Source organism: Seriola lalandi, unplaced genomic scaffold (assembly GCF_002814215.2).
Source record: "Seriola lalandi dorsalis isolate HSWRI2012SDOR001 ecotype SW California unplaced genomic scaffold, Sedor1 jcf7180002054956, whole genome shotgun sequence".
NCBI classification, from domain to species: domain Eukaryota; kingdom Metazoa; phylum Chordata; class Actinopteri; order Carangiformes; family Carangidae; genus Seriola; species Seriola lalandi.
In genome coordinates, this window is record NW_019525507.1 from 1,982,363 (window position 1) to 2,000,152 (window position 17,790).

Here is a 17,790-nt window from a genome sequence, read left to right on the forward strand (position 1 = left end):
GGGTGGGGGGTGGGGGGTGGCCCTGAGAGCACAACTACCACCACACTTACTGCTGCCACAAGGCGACAAGTCATGCAGTGTAACTTTAAATCTACAAATCTTTTCTTCCTGCCACATACAAAATTCCTCTAAAGCTGTTTTTTCTCTCCTGATAAGCCTCTTTTGATCCTCCTGGAACATTGTACAAATAATGAAAAGGCTGTGTTTTACGGGAAAGATATCCCCGCTGCGAGTTTGAAACACTCACCCTGTGTAGACTTGAAAGGTCGCTGTACAAAGTCTGTAGTTTGCCTCTTCACAGAGAACAGAGTGTATAGTCAGTTTGGATTCACAGCAGTTAGAAAGGATTGCAGTAATGATATGTTTTCACACAGGAAAAAAAAAAAAAAACATCCACATAAAGTTCTCGAAGCGCTCCTGCAGCAGAATCGAATCCTCCGTCGCACCTGTTTGCTCTGTATGTTCCAGTTGCGAAAAAAATATTTCTAAATACGCTGCTGTCTGGATCCTCACGCAGGTGGGGAGGCCGCTGCGCTCCTGGATACAAAATGTGGCAGAAGTCTGACAGTGAAGATAAATAGAAATGAACTGAAATTCAATCTGGCAGTATTAATGAGCCGCTCTTGGCCGGGTGTTTTGTTTGCTATTGTCTGGAGATCATTAGTAAACTACAACTGGACTTCAAACCAGCGTAAAAGCAAATAGGCCAGCCAATGACTGAGCTAGGTCAGTGTGGTTCTGACCCATGGAAGCTTTGCACAGCTCAAAGAAACAAGTGATAAATGTATCCATTTTCTTAGCAAAAAAATATGTTTAAGCAGCAGAGAAGCAGATTATGCTGCAGCAGGTGCTCTGAGATGTTGGTTTTTTGTGGATGTTTTGTGGTATTTTTTTTTTTAAAGCCACAATTCAAGTCCACAGGGAGCATCATGCTGATTTAAGGCATCACTTCAAAGCTTAAGTATTTATTATGAAATGGGAACAATTAAAGTTGCAAATTGGTATTTTTTAATTATGAGTATAACACTTCATCACGACTGTGTGGGTGTGTTTTGAACAGATTTTATTGACAGAGATCTGTCAGTGCAAGCAAACAACCCCAAAAAAAAACGTGGTCTGAATGATGATTTGAATCAACTGCATTTTCAGATACTAACTATTTGCTGTCTTAAACCTCAGACCGGCGGCCAAAACAGGATATGGACAGTGAATAAAAAATGACCTTGTCACCTTTAAAAACTCCAATGAAGAAAGTGAGAGAAAAGGCACTTGACCCCTGACTGCTTCTGCTCACTGCAGTTCAGCCTCAGTGTGTTGAACTGTACTGTTCAGCTCTAGTGACCGAGTGTAGGTGTCAATCTGGTTAAATAGCATATCACTAACTATACAGACAGTTGGAAACCAGTCGCTAAAGTAATGTGATATGGTCTTCAGTGTTGGGCATTAAGAAACAATTCTAATAAAAGTTTTCATTTTAACGGATCAGCTGAAATTCTGCAACATACAACGAAAGCCAATAGCAAAACTTGTCTCTTTGATTTACAGGCAGGTTGAAAAATTAGGAAAATAAAAAAAATGATAAAAGCAGGTCTTAATGTGCCCATTTACGTTAATCAACCTATCAGATGAGATTCTGTCTTCCAGCCATTCATTATTAAAATACATGTTTTGCTATCAATCAGATAAAACAAGCCCTGTAACTGCACAGCTTGGTGTTTTCCTCCATGCGTAAGCTGAAGCATGCAAAAAGTGCATATATTAAAAACAAAACTATGAAGGGGGTAGCTTATTGAAAAGATAGTGATATATGTCTGACAGTCAGAGGACCATTTGCTTTCCATTCATTTCATGATCGCCATCCAATAGTCTATCATACTACTGACGATAATTACATGCAGTCATAAGAATCATACGGTTTCAACAGCTCAGCCACTCCCATCAATACGGCTTAACGCTCTTCCATGGAGTCTCCTCACACCGTCTTATCAGATACAAAGCTTGACATTTCAATTTGAGCCTGGCACTTCAGTTGCCGAGCAGACAATTACCGGCAAGGAGAAAGCACTAAAATAAGGATAATTCTCAAACAACAACCACCAATGAAGCAGTCGGTGATCCCGAACGAATCCTCAGGTGCACCAAAATAGACGCAGCGATGGAGGAGACGGAGGCGGCGGCCGGCTCTGACGGACATGCTTAGTGGGCCACAGCTAATGAGCCCTGATGCAGTGGCTCGAGGACTGTCAGTGAAGCAGTGGACGTGACCAGATGCAGACGGATGACAGTGCCAGTTGCACAAATACAACATATACACACATTCACATGCTTGTGTGCCTCAAGTTCAGCTTCACTTTGATTTTGTTCTCTGCCTCATGGAAAAATTATATTTTAAAAGAAGCATCATTCGTATAATTGGCGACATGTATTTCAAGGTTGAAGCTACACAATCAAACATAAACACACACAAACACATGAGGTACTATTAAACCCTCACCACTACATTGTTTTATAGGCGTGATGCAGCATTCTCTTTTTAAATTTAATATCATGAGGAATCAGGTGGAAGGCTCAATTGATTTTTCAATAAAGAAAAACATGCATTCTCTCCCCTCCTTTCTTTCTTTCCCTCTCTCCTCCCTCTTGCTTCTACCTTACTGCTGCCTACACCTGAAAATAGCCCAGAGAAAGTGCTCTCCTCTCTGTCAAGCAGAGAGCAGTTTGCTCTCTTGTCAAGCTACAGTGGAAAGAAAGGTCGATGGTGTGTCTCCTGCGAGAGTGTCGAAGAGAAGAGAAATGTGTGCATTAGCCTCCGCGGGTGCATCAGATCTGAACGGAGAGACTGAACCGGTGGTCAATCTCTTTATAATGAAGATAATGTGGCCGTCAATAAGTAACAGGAAGCTCACACCGTTACCGGCTCTGAAGCTTTACGTAACACCGGTCTCACCTTACAAACAAAGGCAGTGGTCATCTGAGTTTACACTTCAAGAAATAGCTTACCATTTTGGGAAATATTCAGAGTTAGATGAGGAAATCAATGCTACAGATGCTAAATCTGTGTTAAATATTGAACTTGAGGCGAAAGGCAATTAGCCTAGATTTTTCTTTTTACGTTTTATTACCACTTTCATTCTGTGTGCTTCGATTGTTCTAATTCCCCTTACTTGCTTTTGCTTGTCCTCTGTAAAGGGCTTTCACTGCTATGAAATGTGCTACACAACTACATCTGCCTAGCTTAGCCTCAACACGTACTGTTACCATGGTTGCAACTAATGGTTAATTGGTCATCTAGTCTATTAAATGTCAAAAAAATGTATGACCAACAGTCCAAAACCTGAACATATGCAGTTTAATATGATATAAATCTGATTAATGTATTATAAAAATTGATTATTCTCCTGTCGACCGACTAATCAATTAATCAACTAATTGTTGCAGTGCTAACTATTACTATTTCTTGACTAATAGTTAATCCACCTGCCGAGTACTTCTGTTGATAGTGTCGCTGGTAGCTTAGCATCACACGCACAATTGTCACTAACACCAAAACACTTTGGTTTCTTTACAGATTTCAGTGTCAGTCAAATTTAAAGGTGTTGGTAGGTGTATTTAGCATACATAGCAAGGCTAGCTAGCTTTCCCCCTGGTTCCAGGCTTTATGCTAAGCTAAGTGTATTCGGCTCGAACTTTCATGCACAGAGATGAGGGAGGTATCAATCTTCTAATCTAACACTCAGAAATGAAGTGAATATGTTTTGCTGAACAGCACCTTCAAAACAACCTACATTTAAATTCCTTCTGAGAAGTAACCTCCTGCTGCAAAAAGTCTTAAGGAGGTCATGGCTGGATGTAAAAAGTGTGTAACTTTGACACAGAAACTATGGATCATGTCTTGTTTTTCTGAACCTTGAAGTCAGTCTTTCTTTAGCCTTAACCATAGGGGTGGAAGTTCAGAAAATGCTCATATAAATAGGCTATTGAGAGGAATAAGACTCTATCATGTTAAAGAATCATTTCTTACTCTCTAACACAGACTGAAGAGGCAAATATCATAACCTAACCTCAAGAATGTATTGTAAGAGATAAAAAAGTGTCATTGGGTTGGGCTGCGTGACTCTCGTCCTCCTCCTCCTCCTCCTCCTCCTCCACCCCTCCTGAGAGCACGATCGGCGAGGTACGTCAGGTTTGGCGTTCAATCACATTGAAGCCGGTGGGGATTGCACTCGTGCGTATTGCTGATGTCAATATGCACAGAAGAAAAAAAAAATGGTTAACAAGGTTTTTGTTCATGCGGAATGCCTCTTGCACTAAAGTCAATAGTCTATGTCAATTATGAGAGGGTAAAGCTATCGACGCCGCTCTGTCAATTTGTCATCTCATTATGCCAGACTCCATAGCACCGTTCAAAACTTACAAAACGGAAGTCGTAATTAAAATGAGGTGTGTTGATTTAAATTAAACCCAAACCATGGATTTGCAAATAACAACTTCATTTTGTTGATTATATTTTGTATGAGTCATCACTGTCAGGTAAAATTAGTCCAAAAATCTTTACTAATGTTCGCATCCTTGTTCTAAAAGTAAACAAACCCTTAGATTAGCTATTGTGAAAAACTGGCAAGATGTCACAATTAGATGCGATGCATATTTATGGTGAAATTCTTTTCATTTTCATTTCTCTTCATTAAGTCGGGAGCGGCTATAAACCAAACAACAAGGAGCTGAAAATGTTATTGCCTGCTGTCGGCCATGATGAAGTCTGATTGCAGACAGCTATGAAGGAATGAAGCGTTTGACGCCTTTGAGCGCCGCTGTGACAAGCGTCATCAGAAAATAACACACATCCTTGTTAGCGAAATGTACTTGTGAACTTTTAAATCCACTCTCCCCATCTCTGGGAGCACACAGGCCAGCTGACGACTTATTGGAAAGTTGTCAAGATTACTGCCTGAGATGAACAATTTAATAATTTCTCTACACACAAAAGACGACATCAATCTCCGGCGCACCGGTGCATATCCCAGCTGATATTGGGCAAGGGCGGGGTCTATCACAGAGACAAACAACCACCCATGCTTAAGAAACAAGCAATTTAGTGTCTCCAGTTAACCTTTGGACAAATAACCTTTGGAGTGTGGGAGGAAGCCGGAGTACTAGGAGGAACATGCTACAACTCAACATAGAAAGGCCCCAGCCGGCCGACAGGTTGGAACCGTGCTAACTGCTGCTCCACCGCGCCGCCCCATCAATCTAATAAAGACGGATAATGCCTCTGCCAGATAGCCATTTACTGGATTTTTGAAAGTGTAAGCAATGACGATGTAGATCCCTCAACATTGAAGAATGAGTACTGATACAGAAAAGCACTTTAAAATATATAATGCATTTTGTTTTTTTGGCTGTTTCATGCTGGTTACCAATATAATGATCGTGTAGCCATGTGACATATCCCTGGAGTAGGTGCAGCACTTCTTCTTATTTAGTCCAGTGCAAATTTGGTTTAGTCGTGACCTTGAATGAAAAGGTTTGTACTGAACTCTAATAGCTTGTTCAACCAGCCAGCCCACAAACCATTCTCTCTGAATCAATGTAACCCCCACAATAGGAGGGAGAGAGGGGGGAATAGGGGTGGGGGTGGGGTGCGGGGTACATTACATCCAGCTGCTCAGAATCACACACACACACTGTGATATGCTCAGGCAGCCGAGGAGATGTATCATGTCCACTCTCCGGTCAGTGCAGACAATACACCTTGTGTTACCATCAGGATCCCGTGGTTGTTCAGAAAAAAAAAAACTTGCTGGGGAAATTGTGTGTAATAAAGTGGGAGACTCCTCAAAATGGCCCTGAGAGTGATAATTTAGTCACAGGAACATAGTTGATGGTGTTTTGTGTTTCAGGGCGTTCATTCATACACACAGCGTTTTGCGAGAAAAAAAACAAACAGAAAAAACCCACAGGAAAAACAGTCTTTTCCAACTGCCATTGCGCGCCATCAAAGAGCTCATCATCCACTTTCAACATCAATTTTTCTAGTTTGAACTTGGTAGATCTTTTCTGACAACAAGAAAACAAACATTTTAAGTTTTCGCAGCAGCTTTCATTACTCAAACGCTTTAAATATTCCTATTGAAGGATGAGGAGTTGTAAGCTTTTATGCGAGGTAAGACAAGGAAGGCCACATGACTCCCTGGGTGTCTGCTATCAAGGGGACCACTTCAGAAGAGGGTCATTTATGCATTTTTAAGGGGGGGGGGACGACTCGTGCAGTAAAATTTGGTAACTTAATCTCAAAGACGTACTGAGGGAATGAGGTTGCCTTGAAATCTGATCTTCTCCTGGATGGCTGGCGGCCGGAGACCAAATATAGGCCCGGTGCTCCGGTCGTAATTGGGAGCTTTATTGATTTCCGGGCCTGTTGTCACGCCTGAGGTGACCTTTTGTTTGAGAATAATTGCTCTATTAGAGGGTTTATTCAGGCACCTGCTGGGTATCTCAGACACTATTATTGTCCAATAAGAATCCCCAGGCAGTAAAGCAGTGACCCTGTTCTGATATGTGGGGTGGACGAAGAGGAGACTGACTTTCTGCACTGCAGGGGCTTATCATCAAATGAGAACATAGTGCTGGCTCGGTACATCCGTGGGTTAGAGTGAGCTCTAATACTTGCTGGGAAGCTTGATAGAGTTATAACATATATAGCCTCTATTGCGTTGCTTCATTTCAGAGAAGTGGCAAAAAAAAAAAAAAAAATTGTTCACACAAAATATCACAGAATGAAAAGTTTTTCCACGTAGTATGAACATGAGAAATTGTTATTGTTATCAAGCGTCCATGTGATGCGTGTTAGAAATGACTAGTTAGAGTGTCTTGAAACCCTGCATCATATTTTCCACACCAACAACAAAATGCCTGATTCTCAACAACTCTGAATACAAAAGAGGTTTATTTACGCTTCCATCGTTTTCTCCACTGTTACTTGAAATAAGTGGGAGCCCCATTACAATGCATCTCTGGGTCTCTGTGTGGGTTCATCCCAAGTGTGATCAGCACACAGTCAACTGAGAGTAATAAAGGTTTACCAAGGAAACTTTCTCAGGCTGCAGTTGAGCTTTAGGGTGGGTTTGGCTGAAGCTCACTGCCCCCCTCTCCTTCGAGGGAGTTTTGAGACAACTGCGAGCAACAGGAAGTCGATAATCAAAAATAAAAGCCAAAGAAGTAACAACAAGTATGACATGCTTTCTGCAAAACTATGCTTTAAAAAAAAAAAACATGTTTTTGGCAGACTTGTACCAATAATGAGACGTTAGTTATTCTGAAATTAGAGGCTGTCCTGTAAAAAAAATGAGCCCGGAGGTCGTCTGTGCAAGCAGCTTATTACAAACCATAATTTTATTGTTAGGCGTCTGCGAGAGCACTGTTCATTTCCCGTTTGAAAATCAACAGTAATCCTTCTTTCTTTTAACCATGGCCATTCCAAAATCTAAGCTGCGTCTTTATTACTGTAACCATGACAACAAAGGTCCGGGAGCCAAAAAGTCTGAGTTATGGTTTCCTTAAAATGTTCACGTCAGTATTTCAGGCTTTCACTTCATCTTGGTCTTATACTTAAGGAATCACTTAAAGTCAGTTAAACCGCTGCAAAGACCTTAGCAACCAAAGTAAGGAATAAAACTAAAAGGTACCTCTGACTCGATCTTTACTGCAGTATGGCCGGGTTTAATTAAAGAAAACGAACACATACCGAGGAGAGTGTTCCGCAACCGTGGGAAACCCCTTAAAGATGAGGAATTGATTTTACATCACAGATTTGACTGGTAGTAAATTCATGATTTGCCCGGCCATCTTGAGTTGGATCCTTCCACTTTCACACAGCTGTGCTCCTCCGGCTCCTCCGGTCGGTTATAGTGGAGGTATTTCATGTCCACAGGTCAGTGGTGTGCTGTGTCATTCAACGACTTCAAACTCTCTCACCGTCTGCTGAACAACGTGAAGTTCCTCTCAAAGCAACTCTCTCTCTCTCACTGCTATAAATTACTTAATGAAACCTCTTTAAGAGATTCTGTGCAGCATTAAGTAACTCCCTCAGTGTTTCGTGCAACCAGCCCGAGCACCCTCCACATGTTTACTATTCTAACCATGATGCCAAAGGTACGGTGTGCCTGGTGCTGTAGGGGGAAACGCTCCCGTGGGTCATCAGCCTATCATATCATTCATCTCTGTCTTAAAACATGAAGACAGAAGGCTCCAAAAACTGTTTTATAAAAAGAGAGATGAAAACGCTGGTATTGGACTATCATGTTAAAAATCAAACTTGGGACCTGGTTGTCACAGATAGCTTTGAAGTGCACGCTGGTGGGGCCCGGAAAAAAAACAACAACAAAAAAACCCCAGAAAAAAACAAAAAACAAAAAACTGATGAACAGGAGTGTGAGTGTTTGTCACTGTGACCTAGAAGTCACGCTTTCCCTTTGGTTTGTGATGCAAAAGCATCATGCTCCATACTCCCTCCGGCACCGAGACGGAACGATATCACCACATCTTGGCATAAACAGTTATGACTCACGCTCGGCTGTTTGTTGTCATGCTATCACTCCTGCTCGCTGCCTTGTTTAGCTACAGAAGCATTTCCATGCACTAACTCATCACTACCTAGCCCTGGCCACACTTTAAATACATAAACACTCAAACTGCGGCACTATAATAAACATGAATTACCAAATACGTGTTATAAAGCTCGTTGGCTCTTTGTTCATCCAGTGAGTGTGAACATGGGGGAAGCTCCGGTTCGATGGTCTTAATGCACTAATGCTCTCTAATGCATTCTCTTGCCACAAAGCAGACTTCGGCGTACACGTTCTCAGTGTGAGGAAATTGATTTTCAAAATGTTCTTTGTCCAGTATTGGCAAAAAAACGCATCATAAGAAGCTCTCAGATGCTGTTCACTTACTGAAGCCAAATCTTGTCTCAAGAGTGTGACCGCCAATCCAACCGCAGCCACCTCCACGTCTTAAAAACTAAAGAAGAAGACAGTGTGTCCTTACCTGGACACAAATTCAGTATACACAGTCATGTTCCCCGCAGAAGGAATTGTCAGCACTCTGGTGATCCCCTGACTTTTCCTCTAGCACCATTTTCAGGTCAAAGTTTGAATTTGTTCAGTACTTCGGTACAAATACTTGCCAAGCTCATGACATCAGCAACATGCTAAACTAAGACGGTGAACACAGTAGTCATCATACCTGCTTTACATCATTCACGTTAGCATCGTCAGCCTTGGCAGTAACCATTAGCATGGCTGTAAACTGGTCTTGTTACTGGTTGGATGGTGCTGTTGTATTTCAAAATCAGACATCACAATGCGGATTATCCCACACAAGAAAATTGAGTTCATTTCATTTAGGACAAGGATAATCACTTCCCTGGTATTTTAAGAGAAGCTAAATTGGAACAGAGGTGAACACCAATTAAGTCAACCTTGATAAGTGTCCAATCAATTCAATCAGCATTAACTGACTTGTCCCTAACAAAGCTGTAGTAGGGGAAAGGAATCAATGGGTCTCTATTCAAGTTTCAATTAATGACCACTGTTCATTTTCGCCAGTTCTGTTGACTTCTGTGTTTGGGAAATGTTCCCTTGTATGTGACTATTTTTGTTGGATATTTTATTTTCAAACTTAAGCTGTTAAAGATTTTTCACTTGTAATGTCGCTATGTTACATCAAACAATCCAATCTTTAAAAGCGAGATACAATGTAAAAGGTATTAGAATGAGTGCCGAATAAGTCTGAGGGGCCAGTGATTTGAAAAAGCAAGTGTTCTCTCCCCATTGTGGAATTTGAGTATAACAATCACTTTTAATATTGATATCTTATCGCCTGAAGCAACTCAAGGGTCAATGACAACTGATAATAAATGTGTGATAAAAACTGAGTGAATAGCTTTCTAAGCTTCACTCAGACCCAAAGATTACCCTGGAGTGCAGCTTCTTTTTCTTTTTTTTCCCCTTCTTCTCTGAAAAGATAGCAAATGACTGAGTGGGGGAGAACCTGTATTTCACTGATATAAGCAGGGGTAGAGCATATAATTCAGTGGCAATTGACAGCACCCTGAGGATCACTGAAATGAGATAATAAACTCAAGAGTGCAAACCCGGGGACTGTGTGGACTTCTAATCTCCGAAATGGTAAAGAAGAACGATTTGATCATGCTGTGTAACTGCCTCTTAGAATCTTTCAGTACTTCTGCTCAGCTGCATAACACAAATGAATGAGACATTTTGTCGGGCGATTACTTAAGTATGCAGCTTTTTTTTCTTTTAGTATAATATTCAATCTCAAACTGGCAACACAAAAATAAGCAATCGATCAGTCTACATGCATATTCCATCAGGCTATGATGGAATCAGGCTGAACAGATTATGAGAACCTTTTTAAAAAGTGTGGGACTGACTTTCTGTCGTAATTGGCACCGTGCATTGAATGCCAATTCCCAGCAAAGTGCCGTTTTCATATCAGCAGAACAATAGCCAAATCAAAAGCCCCAATCAAGCTTCCTGTGGTGTTTGATGTTCGAACAAAGTCGGACGCTCATTTGCTGGCACACTCTGAAATTAGGGCTGCATGTTCATTCGCCAGAATGAGATGCACATTAGCTGAGCATTTGATTCAATTTCAGTCACCAGTTAACAAAGGAAAAAATGCATAAACAAGATGGTGGCACAATTAATAACCAATATTATTCCTCCACTCGCTTTGTCTGTTTTAATCTGTGTGTTGTCTTTGCACAAAGCAGCACATTGAGCTACAGCATCTCCATAGAAACTAGGCTGCCACTGGGCATTTGGAGTGTGCCCAGCAAATGTCATGATAAAAGTCAGTATTTCAGGCATGAGCACTAAACACTACTGAGGAGACACGTAATGGCTGCCAATATTTTGAGCGTGGAAAATCCGCAGGGGGTTGACACTGTCGCCTCTGACCAACTTCCTTCCATCCAGACGTATTTTTTATAGCTGGAGGAAGCAGAGTGCCAGCAGATAGGCAGGCAGTGCAGGGCCGAGCTGACAACATGACTGTCAGACAGATGACAGGGACGCGTGCTTTTCAAGTAGAGGAAGATGATATTGCAGCGAGCTGCCTACTTTCACGCTCCCATCACCATAATGTGATGAGCTGTCACATTAAAATCCTCGAGTTGGTCAATTTGGAGCGTCATCAGTATTCCCTGGTGAGAATTATAGCAGCCATAACAATAACACTAAAGGTTTGAGGCGATAAATGTCAGCAGGAACACTGGTTGGAAGACCAGGGCCAGGCTTTGAAAAGTAAGCTCATTCCTCTAGGCCTGTGCCAGGCTGGGCAGCCAGATGCCAGGATTTGGGTACAGCCTTTAGCCCCCAGCAGGTTGCCGAGTGTCTCTATGTGGTGCCTCGTTGGGCAAGTTATGTCACTGTAGGAAATGAGGAGGAATTTGTTTTCCATTTGTATCTATTTTTAGGGAAAGACTTGCAACTCCAGAGCATGAAGATTTTAACAACCTGCACCAGATGTTAAGGACAGAGTCTGAAACCAGAGGTTAAATAAGACAAAGCTAATGACATCCCAAGCTCACCGCAGCTGAGTGTATCAGTTTGAGCTGTCACACTTCCCCGACACTGGCACAAACAACCCCTGGCAGCATGTCCAATGGAGCTGGAGCACCAGCTTCTCCTAATTCGCATCCGAGCCTACAGGCAATTACCTGCTTATCGTTCGTGACTAGCACTCGCTCTTCTGAACGTTTGTCACCGACGTGGAGGTGGCGTCGAGACGACAGCGGGACCCGAGGGGGGACGACGGTGAACCTGGCAATGCTCAACGTTTCAATTAGAGGCTCGGCGGAACATGGCGGCTCCTGATCGCCTTCCTGCTCCACAGCTCTGGGCCCCTAATTACAGCAGGTCGATAACGCCAGAAAACACAGCTCAAGCGGACTGAGGCGAGGCGCAGATAAACACACGCAAACGAAAACAAAAATACAAAGACATATTAACTTACATGCTGATCCACACATTGTGTAAAGACGTACACACACACACACGCACACACAGATATGGGCTGATACACCCCTGACAGCCTGAAGCATGATTAATCTGACTTGCATATAAAAATGTACCCGCAACCATAGAAGCTGGAAATTTCTTTTTCAAAAACACAGCTCAAGCCTGCTATTGCAGCCTGCTATCTATAAAAAATAAACTCAGATATAAATTATTCGAAACACATTTATCTTATTTACCTCATGCATTTCACCCGGATACAATGGAGATGGGAAATAAAGCCTTGGTTTGAAATTCTTGGTGAGATGCTTCATATATGAGTACGACCACTCAGGTCGATATAGAAAAGAGCTGAACAGTGTATAATGGGATCTATATGCATATTCTGTGCTGACTCCCCCGACACAATTAGAATACAACAAAAGACCAAAAAAAGGTTGTTGTTTTTTTAAACACCTGACAGAAAAAATGCTGACCTTTCCCTAAACGAGGCAGTTTTACACACGGAGTGGAAACTCCTCCTGAGGTGTTGTCGCACGCTCGCTCGCACGCACGCAGGCAGACACGCACACACCTGATGTCTACACCAACTATTAGCAAGACGGAGGATTGTCATGACATTTAGTTTGACCGTTGCTCCAAACACTGAATATTTATTGCTGTATTAAAGTGCCCCCCCCCCCTTTCCTCACTCACTCACCTCCCCCGCATTATAAGCCATTTCGGCAAAGAACATTTAAATCATGACAACAATCATGATGAATCGCTGTTGTGGCTGCCTGGCAATCTCCCCTCTAATCTCCACTTCAGACCCCAACATCACAGCTCAATTTTTCATAATTGCCCTTAAGATGAACTATGGCACAAACATTAGGGGCATCCAAATCTCCTCTAAATCCATCTTTCATTCTCTCTTATCAGTCAAGGGCACTCAGCAAACAGGAGGAATTGGCCTATTATCTATTTGCATTCCAAAAGTGAATCATCTCATCGCTCTTTGCTTTTCCAAACCTATTTTGGCCACTCTGCTTATCTCGCTCATTAAGAAGTGGCCGTGTTGAAAAAAGGTGAAACATAGTGAGAAGGGAAAAAGGCAAAGTGTATGAGAAGAGTTGATGACCTCACAACACATCTCTGTGCGAGCAACAAAAGAAGAAGTCTGATACATAAGGTGCATGTTAGGTTATTTCCAATTTAATCTGTGAATTACCTAAAGAAAATATTTGCTACCCTGTTATGTCAATCTGAGTTGGAAGTAAAGATACTAGAACCTCACAAAAGAATCAAATATATAAATGAAGCAGATGCTACAGGGAGATTATACATGGGGTAGTTCAGTATCACCTCATGAATATGAAAAACTGCCTCCTGGGAACTTTACATTTTCAGCACTTTACCTACAGTATTATACAGACGTTCTCACACCAAGGGAGCAGACGGTTGTCCAGTCTCTTCCTGAAAACCTGGTGACTAAGAGGCAACTTGCAGAGGTAGATCATAAACTACTGCGGCTGGCAGGCTAACCACTAACACGCTAACCAGCCCAGAATTTAGTTGGCTAATGCTTGTTATTCACTACAGCTCTCTGTTGTTTTTTCCCCATAATGGAGAAGTTGTTTTTTCTCAGGGTTGAACATTATTTAAGAAAAAAAAAAAAGGAAAAAAGGTTATTAAAGCCGGTAAAAAACACTCTCTGAGCTAGCAAGATATTTAGCTTGGTCGCTAATGGGACAGTATATTCCATTTCTTTTTTGTGAAGCAGTTTATTCTCCACCAGTGGAGATTAAATAAATGTGGCAGGTTTAACACAGCTATTAAGCTGTTAGCTTCTTCCATTTTAGACTCTGAAGCTGTGCTAAAACAACCGTTAACAATGCTAACCAATGTGTTGTTTGCTATTTGTCAACTGCACAAATCCGACTTCCTGGCTGACCAGTTGACTTAGCAACCCGTTTTGATCACTTCGACAATCATCACATGACCTGTGAAATGGCAGTAAAAATGATATATTAACAACATTAAACGAGGTGACATAGAGTGGCACTCTTGTGTTAACGGACACAGATGCACCAATTTGCAAAAAAGAAGACTATGGGGCACCAACACGTCATTTCTGCAGCGATTCTGGAGGCAAGTTCATGCAGAAAGACAAAAGCCAAAGCAGGTGCTGTGCAGATGATTCCCCTGCCCCACTCTGTTCTGTGTGTAAGTTGCTACTTTAATTAACATCTGTTTAAGCACTTATCACTTGAGCTATTCTTCAGAGGGCCACTGAGGCAGCAGCCCTGCCACAGCAAGGTGAAGGAAACAAAACACGGCTAATTAAAACCACACTTGTTTTCTGCGTGCAAATAAATAAATATGTTTGAAAGTGAAAATGTTCAGGTCAGGCAACATCATTTCTACAACATTTAAATCTTAATGAGCCCCGCTTCCATATAGCCTATAAGTTTCCCCTGCCGTCAATATTTCGGTTTTGACTTTCAAGTGAGCATCTTCAAATTTTATGCTTGAATTTATCAGCTCATTGCAGACAGGCAGCGGTTCAAATAAACAACTTTTTTTAAATCAATATTTGACAAGAACACATCCTGAGAAATTTGACTTAAGATTAATACGACACCGAGTACATTCAGGTTACTGAGTGGATATCATTGAAGAAATAAATAAATAGACGCTGAACAAATATGCTACAAGATTGTCTTCCACACTTGGAGCTGGAGATTATTTTTTTCACTTTTTTTCTCCCAAATATGGAAAATTTAATTCTATACTTCGGTACCTGTCAGTATTGACTCCACTGTTGGCTTGGTGAGGATGACCATATGCTTCCTCTGGTGCATATAATGACTCCAGACACCTGTAGTTACCTGCCAGCATGGAGTCTAAAACAAAGAGAAAACAGCTGCTGCTTTTTTCGCGAAGAGAAATAGAAAATGTGATACAATAAAACAATAAAAAGCTACAACCAGAGTAAGACCTAAGCCCTGACATCCTATCCATGCCAATGATTCACCTCCTTCTTTACCCTTGGGTGCCTATTCTCTTCAGGAACACCCACAGGCTGCTCCACTCAGCTGTTTTCTCAAGCTGCCTCCAGGGTCTGATCCTCCGCCCCTACCACCACCACCTCTCCTCCCAAAGTCCTTTACTGCTCTGCTCGTATGAAACGCTACATATATAACTTTAAAGGGGCCGACTTGGCCTTTCAGCTCTGCTCTAGAAGCCCATAAGTCTCAAGCCTTCCCAAAGTTTGCGAGTCACACAGGATTGTGGAGGAGCGGTAAAAAAGGCAGAGGACCGGGCTGAATGGCGGAGGTGTCTCTGGTGAAACCGTCCCCATTAAGCGCCTGGTGCTGTGATCCTGCTTTCAAGCTGCACTGCACTCCCCAAGAAGTAAGAGAAATCTGAAAAACCCAATTTCTCATGTAATGTGATAAGCTTAAACTGCTCACTGCGCACGGATCTTAAACAGGCAGCTGGTTTATGAAGTTAAAGATACCAAAAAGACAAAAGAGTCTCATTTTTTCTTTTTTTCCCCCCTGGAAATGGGACTTTCTTGTTGCTGTTTTCATTTCTCATTTTTTTTAGGGAAGAAGTCTCCATATCAAGGAGCAGAATTTAATTTGAGCCTGTACTTTGTGCTAAATCCACAGGTTCCCCATGACGGTACTCTCTGTTACAGCACTGTCTTTGTAATTATCCAAAGTTGACTGTACTTTAGAAACAACAAAAATAAAAGAGCTACTTAAGCTTTACATCAGACCAAAGCGCCTCGCCTGTGTAAGTGCATTAGCGCCCCAACCCTGACTTTACCTCTCATACCTTCAGAACTTCCGCCCTGTTGCAGTAATGAGGGTTAGTGGTGTGACTCTCTCGGCGGACTGCCACTAGCTGATTACTGAGAGCTGTTGCTGCTGTTGCTATCTCTGGTGAGCTGCCCTCTATCTCCGTTCTCTGTCCCTGGACCACAAGCCCTGCTAGCAGACCATCAATCAGAAGGCCACAACAGGACCTCACGTAATCACAGAGGCTGTGTATGTTTTGTGTGTTTGTGTGTGTGTGTGTGTGTGTGTGTGTGTGTGTGTGTGTGTAGATGAAGGCGTACACCAGATGTAATATGTGTGCAAGCATGCTTGTCTATGTTGCATTGCCGATTTTACAACCTAATACGCTTGAAGCAATTTTTCACTTTGCTGCAGCTTCACGCCTCAGGAAAATCCACTGACAGCCACCATTTGCTATTTACTGGTGGTTTCAGCATCAGCAGGTCTTTAATCTTATCAGTCATTTCCAAAGAAAAATGGGTTACTGCAGGTGTTAAAAATCATTTTTGCGGTGCTATTCAGTAGTGATTACAAAAAACCTCATGCAGCCAATACCGTGGGCTAATAAGCCAAAGCCAAAATTGCATCAGAGGACGTAAGATTAGGGCTTCAGTCGATTGGAAATTCACCATTGATGCCACTGATCATAAAAAAAAACTGCCACATTCTCTGGGTCCAACTTCTCAAATGTGAGGATTTGCTGCTTTTTGCTTTTGCTTTGTTGTTTAATTGTAAATTATATATCTTTAAGTTCAACTATTTGATTAATGGATGAGTTGGAAAAATAATTAATATTAATCATTGTAGCCCTGTTTCAGCCTGTATGAGCATTAGAGCACAAATTGCCTGTTTATCCAACCAACAGTCTAAAACCCGAAAGATATTCAAATTCCACTGACAGAAAGAAAAAAGCAGCAGATTTTCACGCTTGAAAAACTGGAAGCAGCAAAGTTTTACCATTTTTCCCTTATCATTTCACCACGATCACTTCAGAGTCCATCAGTTTCTTTTGTTGATGTTTATGCCCACGCAGCCCCGTGGTGCATGTGCAGAATATGCAAGGTGGGCACCGGCGGACCTTTGCCTGCCTCTGAGGGTGTGACTGACGGTCTGCAGCGAAATCACAGCGGGGGAAGATTGTCTGCTTGGCAGGATAAAGCCTAGTGTCCCGCTCACCTTCTCTGTCATCTTTTGACATGCAGGTGCGGCGCACAGGTGGAGGCTGGCGGTGACAGACGCTGTCTGAGGTTTCAGTTTGCGTTGAAAGACTAGCTCAAAGAGAGGTATGACAATGGTATGATTTAGGAACTTGACCAAATAAAGCTGGATTCTTGCCTATGACAAATGTCACATGCGTCCAGTAAAGGATTCTCAGGATTTCTTATTTTCCTTTTTCTTATTGAATTATGAAACTATACTGTTATGAATTAGAAGTGGCATTTCTTTTTACAGTTACATGTATTTTTCTCCATTTTTCACAAACTTTCAAAGACTTTCAATGCCTTTGTTACAGCGACTCTCAGCCCAAAATTATTGTTCACATTATTGTTGAAATGTGCTGGCTCTCTGCTGTAGGAGGAGGTGCAGCCTATTATTTATCAACCCTGACATTAACAAAGCACCACAGAAAAGAGGCATTTTTTAATTTATTTTTTTTCCAAAACATGAAACATGATACTCCAAAATAAACGCCATTGTTTGCTGTATTACTTAGTGTAATGTGTGAGGCACTTGTACCTCTATGGAGGCGGGTCAACAGATGCTCCATCATTACTGACTGAGACAGAGCAGAGCCACCCTGCACCACACGGAAATGCAACAGTGTTTCCAGCCTAAACTCCAAGATTTAAACGTCTGTTTATCGCCACGAGCGTGACATGCTGATTCAAACCGTTAGAACTTATTGATTGTGAACACCGGTG

General features: G+C 41.9%; 1 protein-coding gene across 2 annotated transcripts in view; it reads right to left on the reverse strand.

The window, feature by feature from the left end:
- dpp6a (dipeptidyl-peptidase 6a) overlaps positions 1–17,790 on the reverse strand; it is a 204,070-nt gene that overhangs the window by 78,823 nt on the left and 107,457 nt on the right. The window lies entirely within an intron of this gene.